The sequence below is a fragment of the Lygodium microphyllum genome, chromosome 15 (genome assembly GCF_053477565.2).
Source record: "Lygodium microphyllum isolate KBCC chromosome 15, Lygodium_microphyllum_v1.1.10, whole genome shotgun sequence".
In the NCBI taxonomy this organism is placed as follows: domain Eukaryota; kingdom Viridiplantae; phylum Streptophyta; class Polypodiopsida; order Schizaeales; family Lygodiaceae; genus Lygodium; species Lygodium microphyllum.
The window spans coordinates 144,018,968-144,034,318 of NC_141149.1; the positions used below are offsets into that span (position 1 = coordinate 144,018,968).

Genomic DNA, 15,351 nt, shown 5'->3' on the forward strand with positions numbered 1-15,351 from the left:
GCTACCCTCCTTGCGCATGCCTATTAAAGAACGCCTGGGAGATGACGTCACCGCAACACCATCTCTTGCATTTGGAATGTCTAGATGAGACTCACATGATGGCCTTACAATGCATGGAAGCCACGCAAGCTCGCAGAAAGGCCTATCATGATAGCTTCATCAAGAAGAAGGAGTTCAAGGAAGGTGGCTTAGTCCTAGCTTATGATGATGCGTGATTTGGCAAGTTTCCAAGCAAGCCTCAACAATGATGGATGGGATCCTATAAGATACTTGCCGTCAATCCTAATGGCTCTGTCCAAATTCAAACAGTCAACGCTTTGGATGATCCCTTCCTAATGATTAATGTCTATCGCTTCAAAATGTATATTACCCTCCTTGGGAATCTTGACAATCACCGCCGTCCAATAGCTCCCTCATTCCTTGCACAACAGTCAATATAGCTTTTCATATAACTCCTAATAGCCCTCTTGCTAATCCTGATGATGTGGTTTCGTTCTGTTAGCCCCTTACAGCCAGCTTCCCCCCCTCCTTGGCTTCCTTTTCGTATGATGCATCAGAGGTAGCGAGGATGGTTCTGATACATGGCATTCTTGCCATTATCCTCTTTCAAAATAAAAAAATAAAAAAATAAATATATATCGATCATGGGAGAAAGGGACTTAGGCTCCTGTTATGTCGACCTATTCTTTGGGAAAAGGTGGAAACACCTCGAGAGTAGGGCAAAAGAAAAGAAAAGAAAAAAATAAAAAATAAAAACAAAAGTGTTATGGGAGAAAAGGAAGAAATTCCTTGTCATAATAGGCCTCGTTCCAAGAAAATGTAGCACACACCCTTGGATGGAAAGATGGCTGTGGAAAATGTGGTAACACCCAGTAGTCCAGAACAGTTGAATCTCTAACAGAACTCTTGTAGCAAAAGTTTCCAAGCCACCTCCATTGGTGTGCTGAATCATGTAAATCCATTGGTGCTTCTGACTCCTACAATAGACAATATTTCTCATATACAATCCAAGAACCGAACTTGTTGGCTACCTCCCTACTTATGCCTCTTCATCAACCGATCCTTGTTGACATCATAAACCCAACAATGCCAATCTTCATTGACAAATATAGAGCGATGTGGGCTTTCATCCTAACTGGATTGGGATGTGAGTATGGGTTGCCCTCTGTATTCATCAATAGAGTGAAAGACAAAGGGTGGGGTGAGTGACCAATCCTTGCCCTTTATATCCAACAAAGAGGTGAGATGTGTGAATGGAGAGTTACATGCACACGATGGGCCTCTCAATGCACAAAACACAAATTGTTCCTATGCATGGCACTATAAGGCTCCCTGGCCTTCCTTCTCGCACTGTATGCCAGCACAAGATGGGATGTACTGTTGCACCATCTATTGTATACAAGGCCTACAACCTTCGCACAAGTGTCAATGAGGATTCAATTAACAAGATGTGAGGAACTTAGTTGCCCTCATGTATCTATCAACAAAGCATGAGATAGAGGGTGGGCTAAGTATGATTGATTTTCCTTTCATCAACTGAGAGGTGAGGATTGAGGGACGTTCCAACACTTGGAGACAGGTACGTTCTTGTTTCCCTATGCATACACAACATAGGCCTCTCCTCCGTCATCACTGTACACCCCATTCTACAAGGCGCACTGCACTATAACACTCCCTGGCCTTCCTTCTTGCACCTATGCCAAATGAGTTGGGCCGCACTGATATACCATCAACTGTGCACATTGGCATACTGCCTCTGAACCATTCTCTTTGTCAATTTCTACACTAGATGTGAGCTATGGCTTTCAACCATTATTCTTTGAGTGACATGAATCATGGGGTGAGCGACTGATCTAACATTCCAACTTGAGCGACTGTCAAGATTGAGTGATGGATACCTCACCATCGACAACCCAACCAACGCTTCATCAACAAAGCTACCTCCCTGGGTGCTGCTACATGGTCGCTACCATGATAGACGAGTATATTATGGCTAGACGAGTATATTATGGCTAGCCCCGGTACCTTTTGCCGATGACTATAATCCTTCATGCGCAACAACAATGGTTTCACTCGACCATTTGCAACTTGGGCCAAGTTTTTCTAACCCTACCCCTTTTGATTTCAAGAGTCGATCATGTTTTAAGTGTGGGGACATACGTGTATGGGTTATGATCGCGTGTTAGAACCATGTTGCATCGTCAATCTGATTTACTAAGGTCTTAAGTATGGGGATGCATCCCTATGCGTCCACTTTGCATACCCTCATAGACACATCCCTCTCGGATGATTTATGCATATCAAGTCTTGATCTTGCCTTACTAGGGTCCCTTATCCACCCACCCATCCTCTTTTCAGCCCATCTTGGGATTGTTCCTTGTTTATTTTCCTTTCTCCTTTATTTTATTGCTTTTCCTTAACAATGCATCCTACATTCACCAAACCTAAAAACTGACCTTACAAGCTTGTTCATCCCCTCGAACTGGCCATTTTTCCTTTGTAGAACCCTTGTTTTGAGCCACGGATCATGAGTTATTAATTTTTGAAGAATTTTCTACCCATTTAACGTGTTTCCATGTGAACGTGCCTTTTCCACTTCGAAAGAGAGATCTCAAGTGACAGCCCTAACCTACACCTTTTTGGGGACATTTTTTCTTTTTATTTCCCACCATTCCGATGTCTGTTTTGTCTGTTATTACTTTTTCCGTAATAACGGGTATTCTCGTGTGTGTTTTTTATCATTTTTTCATGTGAACCTACCTTAACCACCTCAAATTTTAATTTTGATTGAAAAGCCTGTCCAGCTTAGTCCCCACACGATTTTCCTTTTTTCCCCATCCTGATCTAGCCTCCCGATTTTATTTTATTAATTTTTCCATGTGTTTTTATACTCCTTTTTCTTCTTTTTCCAATGTGAATACCCCCTAATGCCATCGGAACTACATTTTGACCTACCAACCTTGTCCCACCAGTTCTTTATGACATTTTTTCTTTTCGTTTCCCTCCATTCCGATGCATATATTTTTTCATATTGATTTTCGACTATATTTTTGTTGGTATTTTTGTCATTTTTTCCATGCGAAGGCACTCTATTGTCCTCGAAACTGCATTTTCCCTTACCTACCCTGTGTGACATCTTCGTGCGGACATTTTTCATGTTCACCTCATTGGGTTTCGCATGATGGATCTCTCTGTATTAATTTTTCTTTCTTGTTTCAGGAGCATCTTTTCAGTTTTTCCCATGTGAATGCGTGCTATCCCTATTGCACCTTTCGTTCTCCTCTAATACGCATGTCCGGCACGTCATTCTACACACTTTTCCTTCTTTCCACATTTCATTTCGAAGGTCAGATTCTTCAGTATTATTTTTTCTATGAATTTGCATTCTGATATTGTACGTGTTTGCGCACGACCATCCCCAATTATGACTTCTAAGGCGTGTCGATGTGTCTATCATGTCGTTCTCCACCTGACATGTTTGCATGCCCTCTCAATCCCTGAAACACAAATTTTTTAACCCTCTCCCCCCACACGCGCGGGACGAGGGGGACATGGTCCTTATCCCCAACAAAACCACAAAAATAAATAAACAAACAAACCAACACAAAAAAACAAACAAACAACAACCAAAAGCCAAACAAAAAAAAACAAAAACAAAAACAAAAACAAAACCACACATAACACCCACATTATATGCCACCCCCTCCCTTCCTATGGCCTCTCCTAAGGTCCTCCCCCTCCCGTAACCCTTCCCACCTCCCTCCTTCCCCCCTCCCTCCCCAATCCCCTACCTCCCCTCCACCTCCTTCCCCATTCCTCTTCCCCTCTCCCTCTTCTCCTCTATCCCGCACAACACCTACCTACCTCTATGAGAGATCGCCACCCCATCCCTATAGCCAGTCGTTGTCGCCGCTGTCGCGCAGCTTGCCGCCGCCATGCCCTCCTGATTCTTGGTGTCCCCCATATGCTACGTCTGCTCTGGCCCCATCAACACGTGGTCCTGCTGCGACCCCCGCAACGTCCACGCCGTAACCTTCCCCATGACGCCATGGGCACGCTCTAACTCCAGGACCGCTATTGCCTCCCTCTGAGCCTGTTGAGCCGCGTGACAACTACACCCTCCCACCACCCTACCCAACCACCCCACCCGTGTACCCTACCCCTCCCCATCCTCCTTGCCTGGCCCACCCCAACAGCACCCCACCTGCACAATTAACCCCCTGCCCATCCCTGTGATTCCCCCTCCCCCCCCCCCCCCCCCACAAGCCCGGCCCAACCCTCTTCCACGGTAATATAAACAACTCACCACCCCTAACTATCTATCTATCTATCTATCTATCTATCTATCTATCTATATATGTATGTATGTATGTATGTATGTATCTCTCTTTACACAAAAACAAAATAACTATTTTTTTTAATAAACAAACAAACAAAACATAAAACCACATCTTATTCACTTTTCCACAAACCCACCTTAATTTCTCCACACACCAGTAAATCGAATTTTAAAAAAACATCTCCACATAATCATACTAATCCTCCTACTAATCACATACACCTACCCACTTTTCCCTCACCCTCCCTCTCTTCATTGTTGGCCTCCGCGTCTCTTAATATGTCTCCCGTGTGTGCCCCCTTTCCTTCTGTCTCATGCAACTGTGTCCCCCTTATTAGGTTTGTTTGCATGCGGAATTTTTGGATCTCGTTATGCGTGTTTGTGATTGCGGTCATTCTTTCACGCACAAGAATGCACGTGAGGTTTTTTCTATGGGGTGATACCGTAGCTAATGTTCACATGCATCAACACACAATCCATTCCCAAGTACCTTTTTTTAATTTTTAAATCTTTCAAAATTGAAAAACACTTTGAAAACACATGAAAACTTATTAAAACCCGTAAGAAACGATAAAAATTACAAATAAATATTTAAATTTTTAAAAATTTTGCTAAAATAACTCGATACTTTTTGAATATTTTTAAAATTTTCCTTAATTGAAAATGCCTATATAAAATTCAAAATTTTAAAAATATAGAAAAACCTCCTTAAACCATTAAAATTTCATGAAATTTTCCTAAAATCCTTTATAAATCATTAAAAAAACCTTAAAATTACCCAAAATTTTAGAAAACTCCTCCATCATTTGGACAAATTGCCATGGACTCCAACTTGGCATACACATTCAAAAATTATTATTTTCATAGAAAATAACCTCTTAAATGAGTCTTGTTTTTTTGAAAAACCTTTTATAAATCTGAAAAAAATAGTTGGCCAATTCCTCAAATTTGTGGAACATAAAATGGATTCCATGTTCAATTTTTAGCCACAATTTTACTGATTAAAATGAACGAAAAATCCAACTTTAACATAATTACATCAAACACAATAAACAACACCACACATAAAAACACAACCAACCACATCACCTTCAAAACAATAATACTAAAACCTCAAAATTCTTTTATTAAAAAATATAATACAAAAACACAAACAAAAACAACAACGAACTATACGCCTATTCACATGGTATCCCTCATTTATACTCCTTATATATGTTCCTTTTATTTTTATTTTTAAAAAAAATAACCAAATCTAAGCCAACACATTCCATACTGCATAAATGGATAAGAAGACGAAAGTTTTAACACCACACTATAAGCCTATTGAAAATTTTTCTATGGTATTTTATTCTTTTTCGCTTATGTCCTAACTTTTTCTAACTAGTTAGATTTCTTGTTGGCTTCCCTAGTGATTGTATCACATCAATGGACGAGTGCGCATTTAGTTTTTAGTTGCATACACACCCCTCCCAGGTATTTCTTTTTTTTTTTGCTACCCAAAACCCGCAATTAATTATTAAAAGGAATCATGATAACCCTGTTTTTCACGTGCTTTGCGCCACACACACACACATTTTTTTAATTAAAATCAATCCGTCATTTAGTTAGCATGCACTTCGCATACTACAAACACGTTTAATTTTAATTAAAAATGAACGAGTTGTCACCAAAAAGTACATGCTGACAAAGTAGTATCCAACACATATTTAATTTTTAATAAATTAATTTGCATTTAGAGACCCTCAGTCAAGGTCTAAAGTTTGGGTTACGCTAAAAGCACCGTATCAAATTTAATTAGTTTTAAATAAATTATAACAAGGAACCGCCGTTTTTTTTTTAAGTTTTATTACCTAATAAAATTTCACCTATTATTAATAATTTTATTAAAATGAATCCTTCATTACATTTCTTTCCCTCACATTGCACATTTCCCTTTTTAATGAACACAGTTCGTGTGATGGGAACAGTGAAGTCTTGTCTAGTCCCTCTTGTCGATGATGATCAACAGTTCGAGTGTCATGTCAATATGATCAGTTCTTATGTGATTCTATATTTTTATTTTGCTCATGTTGACGAGTCATGGTATATTATGTATTTTTCTTTTTCTTTTTTGGCTGATGCAGGGATTCAAGGTGTCTGTTTATCTTCATCCCATGAAGCTTTTGGTCGCACGTATGTAGAGGTCATGCCAGATTTTTCCTAGGATGTGGACTGCTTAGGGTAGTTAGTCAATCGATCAAGTTGTGTGAGTGTATTATGATCAATATCTTATCTATTCCTATCGAGTTGTTTTGCAGGCATTCATTGTGACTATCTGTGTGTGTAAACCATCTTAATGGCGCCTCGAACCCCTCCCCCAATCTAGTATGTACCTTTGGTATCGCATGATTATTCCTTGTTGCTAGATTCGGACCTTGTTGCCAAAGTGGGATTATCCAAGTTTGTGGGCCTTTCCTTACCACTAGTTCTAGATGATCCTAACATCTGTGATCAATTTTTAACCTCTTAAAGTAAGAGGTCCGGTTCTATTTGTGGTACAACTATTCTTATGACGCATAAGAGTCTAGGGAAGGCTCTTAAAGATCTTTGACATATCATGGGGAGTCCTTCCCTACTGCCCGTCAACTATTCTCTAACAAGGATATTTTGAAGTTATTTTACAGAAGCAGACTCCAAATGTTTTGGATCCAAAAAGGGTTATCGCCACATTAGAGGTCAGTATCTCTATGATTTCCAATTCCTTATGGAAGTAGTTGTGCCAATTTCTTCAGGACAGGTTTATGCCTACCAAAACCCCATCTCATTACCTCTCCAAGAGTTCTTCACAGCTTCTCGTATGGTCCTGAAAGATATTATCATTGATTGGAGTACTTATCTCCTGGCAAAGATGGATTAGCATTTCATTAGAGCTACTAGAGGAAATGTGACTAATGTCACATTTAGTTCTTATTTTTATGTATTTCCGATGCATGCTTGCCCTGCAAAGGAAGTCCCTTTACCTCCAGTTGATCCTCTAGAGGTTCCTCATCCTCCTCCTAATGAATATGATAATGTGATCATTAAGAATGATGATTCCCCCCTACCTCTAGTCATTTAGAGAAAGAGCCTAAAGCGAGCTCCTGAATCAGTGCAAGTTCCTACTCCTCCAATTCCAGTTAGTACAATTCCTACTCAATCTTGCAACACACTGCTTGCCTTTCTTCAAATGCCAAATCTTTTCAAAGCCCATAGGGATGGTATGCTAGACATTTCTATTCCTTCTGTGCAACTCATGGTAACACGAGATGCCATTTCTTTTTTGTGCAAGGATATCTAGAGTTCAATTGAACTTTCAGTTACTACCTATATTCAGTAGCTTTCTTCTTCTTTTTATGAAGAAGTTCAACAGTCTAAGGAGGAGCTGTATAAAGCAAATGATGAGTTAGCTTTTGCTCAAGAGAAATTTTCTGACTTCTGTATACAAATGGAGCAACAAACTAAGGTCATAGATACACTGAAAGATGAAATATCTACTTTGATAGCTCAGTTTGGTAGAAACTCAGTCCCAAGTTCTTACTGTAACAGAGGAAAGGAATAGGTTACAGAAGGAGATTCAAGAGATGAAGGCTATGATAGCTAGCTAAACAGAGAAGCTTAAATCCACTACAACTATCCTAGACCAGAGCAATGCTCAGATTCAGCAACTCAAGGATCGATTGGCTCAGTATCGCTCTACTTCACAGAGTCCTCTGCAGCCAGTTCCTTCTTTGTCCCCTACAGACTTAGCAGTTCTTCAAAGACAAGCCACATTATGCTCTTTGTTCCATGCCAAGTTGGGAAGACTCCAATCTCAAATGGATTTGTTGTGGTCTTCATTTGAGCAGTTTCAGGAATATGTTCCTTCATATCACTCCTTTTTCGTACATAATCGGCAACAAAAGTTGGCCTTTTACATTAAGCTTTCCACGATGGATTTACCTCTACTAGAGGATGGTTGGAGTGGGGCATGGTCTTCTAACTTGTTGATTGAAGTAGTCAAAATGGTTTTTGAGGACTCTATAACTTTAGATACTATGCTTCTGTCTTATATGCATTTGAGAGGTGATTTGTTGATTCCCGACAATGAAGATTTGGCTCGGTATGTCAGGGATGTGGTACTATAAGCTACTCTGTATGCTAGACATTTGGAGTTGCGGATAGATGAGATGTTTCAGTGTTATTCTTTTAGAGTGGCTAATTGTCCTGAGATTTCATGGCATACCATGATTGACTCTGTCATTTTGAATCAATGCCAAATCAAAGATTCAACTCATGCACAAAACATTAACCAAATGAGGGTGGATCTTTTAGCCCATCTTTCCAAGCAACCCCCATTTGATTCCTCCTTCTTTGAAGCTTATCATCATAGATCCGCCTTAGGTCCACTGTCTTAGGTCCATCAGTACCTTATCTATCTCATTATCAACAAATGGCCCATAGGTATGACACTTATCTTTCCTTTTATTAATCTACCACCTAGGTCATTTTACCCCTTCTCTTTCAATCCCAAGGTGCTCCTCAAATTCCTATCTTTACTACTTGTTCTTTTATTGAAGATCGTGTCTTTTTCGTTCCTCCTTGTCCTTCCCCATCTACAGTGTTTCTCTCCACTTTTCTTGCCTATCTATCAATACCTTTCTTAATAGATTCTCCTAAAGTTTCAGCTAATCCCTCTTTAGCTCATTCTTCATTTTTTGATTTTGCTTACCCATCTCTTCATCCTCTTTTACTAGTTCCTCTTCCATCTCCTACCACTTCTATTATTCATCCCCCTCAGTTGGTTAGTGGATATGTGGGTTTCAATCAGAACATTCCTAGAAAACGAGGGTGGAGTTCAGTTGATTATCTTACTGGACCTCAGATTAATTGGCCATTGATTCCAGGGGAGTGAACGACTACTAGTCAAGCATATCAGAATTATCTACATTTTGCTCAACAGCATTCTCAATCTATAGATTCTTCAGTGAGATTGACTGCTCACTTTGCTTGGTACCTCTAGCGTGTATGCACAAGCATTCACATAATGATCAGAAGTCCATTCCAAAGTTGTGCTTAAATGTGAATGTGAACATTGATTCCCAACAACTAGATGTATTATACTTTCATGCCCTTTGTTTTCCTAGCAGATATCTTATCTTGCTAGAGAGAATGTATTGCCTTAGTTTTTCCAAAATCCTTCAAAGACTTTTGTGAATGAATCCTTATCTATGGACCGTTTTCGCAATCACCAAGCTTTTAAGAGGGATCATCTTCGTTGATACCTTTAGAGGTATCTTTGATTATTTATCATGATATATCTCACTTTTGGAGGTGCCATTCAGATGGTTGTTTAGTAGTGTTTAGTGCTTCTGTTGTGTGTTAATTTATATATGATGGGGTCATGGTGGTTGGATATTCAATTTGTTCAAGAGCTACATTTTTGGAGATTTGCAGTGATTATGATAGGTGGATAGATAGCTCAAGATGCAAAGATGCAGAATCTCTTATATCATTTACGAGTTTGTCTTAATTTTTTGTTGTTCATAAGACGTGTTAATGGATGTTAATGGATAAATGATTTTTCTTTCATTGTATTCTTTATTAGAAACAGGTTATAAGTTGGGGTCGTGGTTGGATGGTGTTCTTGAAGATACTAAAGAAGATCGAGCTAAAGTATATTTTTAACTTATATTCTCTTTTTCCTAGGTCGCGAGGGTGCTCCCTTATTATGGGGATTTATTGAATGTTGAAATGACCTGCTTTTTTGGTTTATTTTTGTTGTTTTTATGGGTTGAATGGTTGATTTTACATGATGATTGATTGGTTTGAAAGTGTTTTGAGTGTTTTGGATAGGTTGGAATGGTATTGATAAGCTCATGATGTTTTTCAGTAAAGATATGAGGTTCTGTGACGTTCTATTGATGTCCTGATAGTGTTTGATCGGTTCTAATAGCTTCTATTTTGTTTTGTTTTTCTTTTGGAGTAATGATTGATGAAGTTTGAGGTTGTTTGAAAGCTCATTGAATGGTTTTTTATGGTTTTAATTGGTTTTAGTTGAGTTGGATGCTTTCTATTGACCTTCTGTGACCCTCTATTGAGCTTCTGTAAATCCTTTGTATGCCTTTGTATGTATTCTGTTGGATGAGGGTATAGTATGGGAAAGTTCTCTAGCCTTGGAAAGAGATTAATGCAAGTTCAAAAGAGCTCAAAGAAGTGGAAGAAGTAGTTGTTGAAGATTCAAGTGAAGACTAGAGTGAAGTGACTTTGATGAGCTATGAAGAGTCACTCTATTGGCTCTAGTGACCTTTAATATCAGACATACCTTTTGGGAGGGGTATTGACGACCAAAGAAGAGTTATTATGAGTGATTATTGAGTATTTTAGTGAGGATATGATGTACTATTGAGTGTGTGTGTATAAGAGAGAGTGAGTAAGTGAGAGATAGTCAATTCTATGCAAAATGTATCTACCTATGAGAGATTGTGAGAGAAAGCTATGGAAACTTTGAAGATGAATAATATGTGATATCTTTCCATTCAAAGTGGTGTATTATCTTTTGTTTTTGTGGTCTATCAAAGAATTCTATGAAGAATATGAAGAGCATGATCGATTTTGTTAAAGCAGTGGGAGAATTGTTTCTATAAAGCTGCGTGAAGATTTCTTGTTCATGGTGTTCTTTTCTTTGTTGAGATCATATCAAATATAAAAAAGACGGTTGTTGATGATACAAGATAGATTTTCTTGTAGTAGATTCTCAGTTTTCTTAGTGTTCCTCTTGGGGCTTCAACAGCTCTCTTCAATGCTTCCAAGTAATGTTCACATGTTTTCTTGTATAGTTTTCTAAAAGCATTTAGGCATTAGCCACGACATCTCTTGTTTTCTCTGAACATGTTTAATCTTTTCTTAAGTGAACTTGATCTCCATGAAAACCCATTTTGAAGAGTAATGTCTCACATTTGTCAATACACTCGGCCGATAAAAACAAGGGCTTGATCAAGTATGTATAGTCGAGATGTAACTTGAGAATTTTATCAATTATTCTAATCTCTGCATGCAAAGTATATACATGAATATTTTTTAAGAGGAATTAAAAAAATGGAATCCCATATATCTTCTTTATTTTTAAATTTACTCAAATCTATGAAGCCTTAATTTAGGGCTCTTCTTGTAAGCCGCAAGTTACTCCAATATTTAGACCCAACACTTTCCATGCAATAAATACAATGATATTTTACATTTGCTCCATTACATATTCCAAGTATACATTTGATAGTTTTAAAGTCAGAGCTTATATACCATTCCACATTAAAATTACCAATCCCATCAACCATCAACATTTTTTCTTCACTTTGAGACTTAATGTTTGAAATACATGTATGAGTGAACAACCATTTCAATGTTTGATGATTCTCAATTGGTACCTGAGCTAAACCAACCCACCAAATCTCTATCTCAAACTGAACTTATGTATTGGTGCTTGACTCCCACCATTGTAGTCTAATACCATTTTCATTATACAAATGCTGACTCTTTTCATCTTTTGTCCTTTTTGAATGTGTGCTTCATCTAACTTCAAGGCAAACTTCAAAACACTATGACATTCCTCTAATGTGAGTCTATAAATGTAAACCATTGGAATCTACACTCTTATTAGATCAATCCACATATCGTTAAAACACATTGTATTACGTCTCTATAATTTCATTTGATTATACTATGTCCTTTTAAGTCATTTATCAATTCTTTAAGAGTTGAGCCTCTCAAATTCACATTTTAAGATAAACTTAAAAATCCTCAAAATATCATTCTTATTCATGGTCTCCTTTAAAAGATTGATTATCTCCTCTCTCTCAAATATTAATATCTAATATGTTAGAGACATATTTCTTTACAAGATTCTGTCTTCTTTTCTCTATTCTCACAAGCTAGTTATATTTTTTAATGATTTCTTCCTCTCTCTAAATCCTATTAGAGTTTCCTTCAAGTACGCTAAGCTTGTCTTACAAAAACTTATTAGCATTTTTTAAAATATCAATTTTATATATAAGCTTAAAAATACTTGTTTGTGTAATTAATAATGATTTTTTCATTTCGCTTATTTGAGCCATGTATGCAAGATGTAGAGAATAACCTTTTACAATAGCAAACATTAACATTTCCCAACATATCTTACGTAATCATGAATATTTAAAAAATTCAAAAATTTACTTACAAAAAGATCCTTGGGATAAATATTATTATCCATCCACAAATCTATATGTTTCTTTCCTTGAGTTTGCAATCTGTTAGCCTCCATCTCATTTGTTGATACTCGACGATATACACTTGTATGTGCTCGCATCTATATTATATTGCTAAACATTTTAACAGATCAACCACAAATGAATCTTACAATGATAAAAAAGTGAACACAAAGAAGAGAATGACGAAAGAGAATGGTGAAAGAGTAGTCGGTGTGGGAAAAAAAAAAGAGCAGATAAACATGATTTCGATAGACATATCTCAAAAATATAATCCTCCCAAGTTTCAAGACAAAAACGACCAAAAAAGTAACCTTGACATAAATTAAAAGATGCGACAATTAATAATTGATCCCTTCAATGAATTAAATATTCTCTCATTAATCACAACTAAGCAACCAAAATTTAACGATTTCATTCTTCTAAAATCTCAACTAATTAACTTAATCATTTTCTTACAACTACCTTTTTTGAAACATTTTTTACCCTAATGGTATATTGAGAATAGTTATCCATAAATGTAATGAAATAAAGATGACTTTCTAGAGCATGAAACCATATACATCACTATATATAAGCCACAATTTTCAAATACCATGCACTACATCCTTTTTTAAACAAACCTAATACATTTTACCAAAAATACAACGCTCAAAAGCATGACAAGAGAGAGTATCCAAAGTAGGTAAAGCATCAACCATCAACACTTCATAAGACTACCAAGACTCATGTGGCCATATCTAACAATGCCATAACTCCACATTTTTCATTACAAGAGTGAATATAGCAATCAAATAAATTATTTGATCTCTCTACATAATCATCCAAAAGAGATTTTTGTACAATGTGCCAAAAAGCTTGAATGCATAATTATGCTTTTTATCTCACACGACACATTTGTCACCCTTAAAGATGACACGAAATCCACTTATGTTAAAAGCACATCAAAAACAAGTTATTAACAATCATTGGCACATACAAAACATCCAAATGTCAAAATTTGTATCAATTGTTGTAATTAGCACCTCACCAATACCACAAACTGAATGAGAAGTTTTGTTGGCATAAGATACCTTCTTGCCAAAAGGGACCGAATACACAAAAGAGAACAAACATTTCCTAAAAGTGATATGGCATGATAGACTACTGTCAAAATACAAAGTATAATATACCTCTAATGTATTAAAGATTGACCCATTCATAGAAGAGTTATAACTGCATGTAAGAAAAGCATAATCCTCCTCCACGAGATAAGTTGAAGCATCTCCATTGGTCAGATTGATGTCTCTTGAACAACCATACATATGAAAAAAAAAGAAAACCATTCACTTATTAAGTCATGGTATGAATTAGGATGAAAGGCCCAACTAAGTGATGCCCTTGACAATGACACCACAACCCAATTTAAGTTCACCTACACTCCTTGGCTATGAGAGAACATTCAAACCAACACACAAACTAAATATTTGCTAGTTAAATATAACCATTGCTTTCACTCAGAATCATGTAAGGAACACACAATAATTGGTTCCCAAATGTCACTAGATGGTCCCAACTTGCAACTGTTAGAAGAGGTCTATATTAAGCTATGTTTTACTTGATGCAAAAACCAGCATGCTATGATTAGGATGGGGTTTTTGCATGCATTCAAAGGCAGGACACAGAAGTTCTCATTTTCTTCTAAAAGATGTACAATGGTGTGTCATTAAATTGGCCCTTTAGGCCTACACTGTCAAGAAACTGCCATACAATGCATACTTTCTCAAACTTTGAATGCAATTTGAATATGACACCAACGATGTGCCTTTAGAAGCTCCTTGAAAACCCCACGGATGCTAATACATGGTAAGCCTCAACTACATTAGCCAAAAAGGGTTAATAGGTGGATTGAGCGAACATTCTTCAATATTTGGACCTTTAATGCCTAAACTTTGTGTCCCATATATACTGAATTTCAAAGAGGATTGCAGATTGCAACCTGTAGCTTCTTAATCAAATCAAGGACACATATACATACACAGGCCCTGACAACACCAGTGTACGACACTTTCAAAATGAAATACCTACAAAGAGAAGCTTTTGATCACAGAGCTTCTTCAATGTAAAAAAAAGTTGAAAGAAGCAAAGTTTTCTCAAAACCACAATACGCCAGATGTAGGATACATAATCAACCTCCTTGAATCTGCCACTGCTGACTCCATCTTTGTTGTGAAATCATCAATAAAAGAGAACCTATAACAACAAACCAGACATCAACATGAAGCTCAAATTTTTGGCCTGCTTGGTAGCTGTGCAACCTCTCAACATGGAGCTCAAATCTTCTGCTGCTCAGTCATAGCTACTTGGAGCTGCTTGGAGTGTTCCATCCCTTTTTCTAACCTAAGGTCCTGTCACAAAACACTATCGTCACTACTGCTTAAATTAGTAGACACTTGTAAGGCTGTAAGTTCTGACGACGAGATTACACTCACCCTGGTCTGTCTCTTCTAATGTGTCACAAGTACAAAGAAGCCAGGACCTTTTGATTTGATTCACCTTGTGAATTTCCTCAACTTTAATGACAGCAATATAACTAAATCTTGTGATCTGATGAAGGCAGCTTTAGCCAGCAAAATCCAAGTATCATCAATGATCTTTTCACAGCATCCACAATTCGAAAAGAGTATGGCCCAAAGTCTAAAGTGTAGCTGAAAAATAAAACAAAGTTTTAGACATCTTGAACTAAGATCAGCACAGGAAATCTCATCTTGTCGCGTGTGACACTCTACAAAA

The 15,351-nt window shown here is 37.4% G+C and overlaps 1 protein-coding gene across 3 annotated transcripts in view; it reads right to left on the bottom strand.

Moving 5' to 3' along the window:
- Positions 1–14,531: 14,531 nt before the first annotated feature.
- Positions 14,532–15,351, bottom strand: part of LOC148025173 (uncharacterized) — a 58,772-nt gene continuing 57,952 nt past the window's right edge. For all 3 annotated transcript variants that reach the window (XM_087694941.1, XM_087694940.1, XM_087694939.1), the window contains 2 exons: positions 15,051–15,266; positions 14,532–14,966 (listed from right to left, as the gene is read on the bottom strand). The gene's annotated coding sequence lies outside the window, so the exon portion shown is untranslated. The remainder of the gene's footprint in view (positions 14,967–15,050; positions 15,267–15,351) is intronic.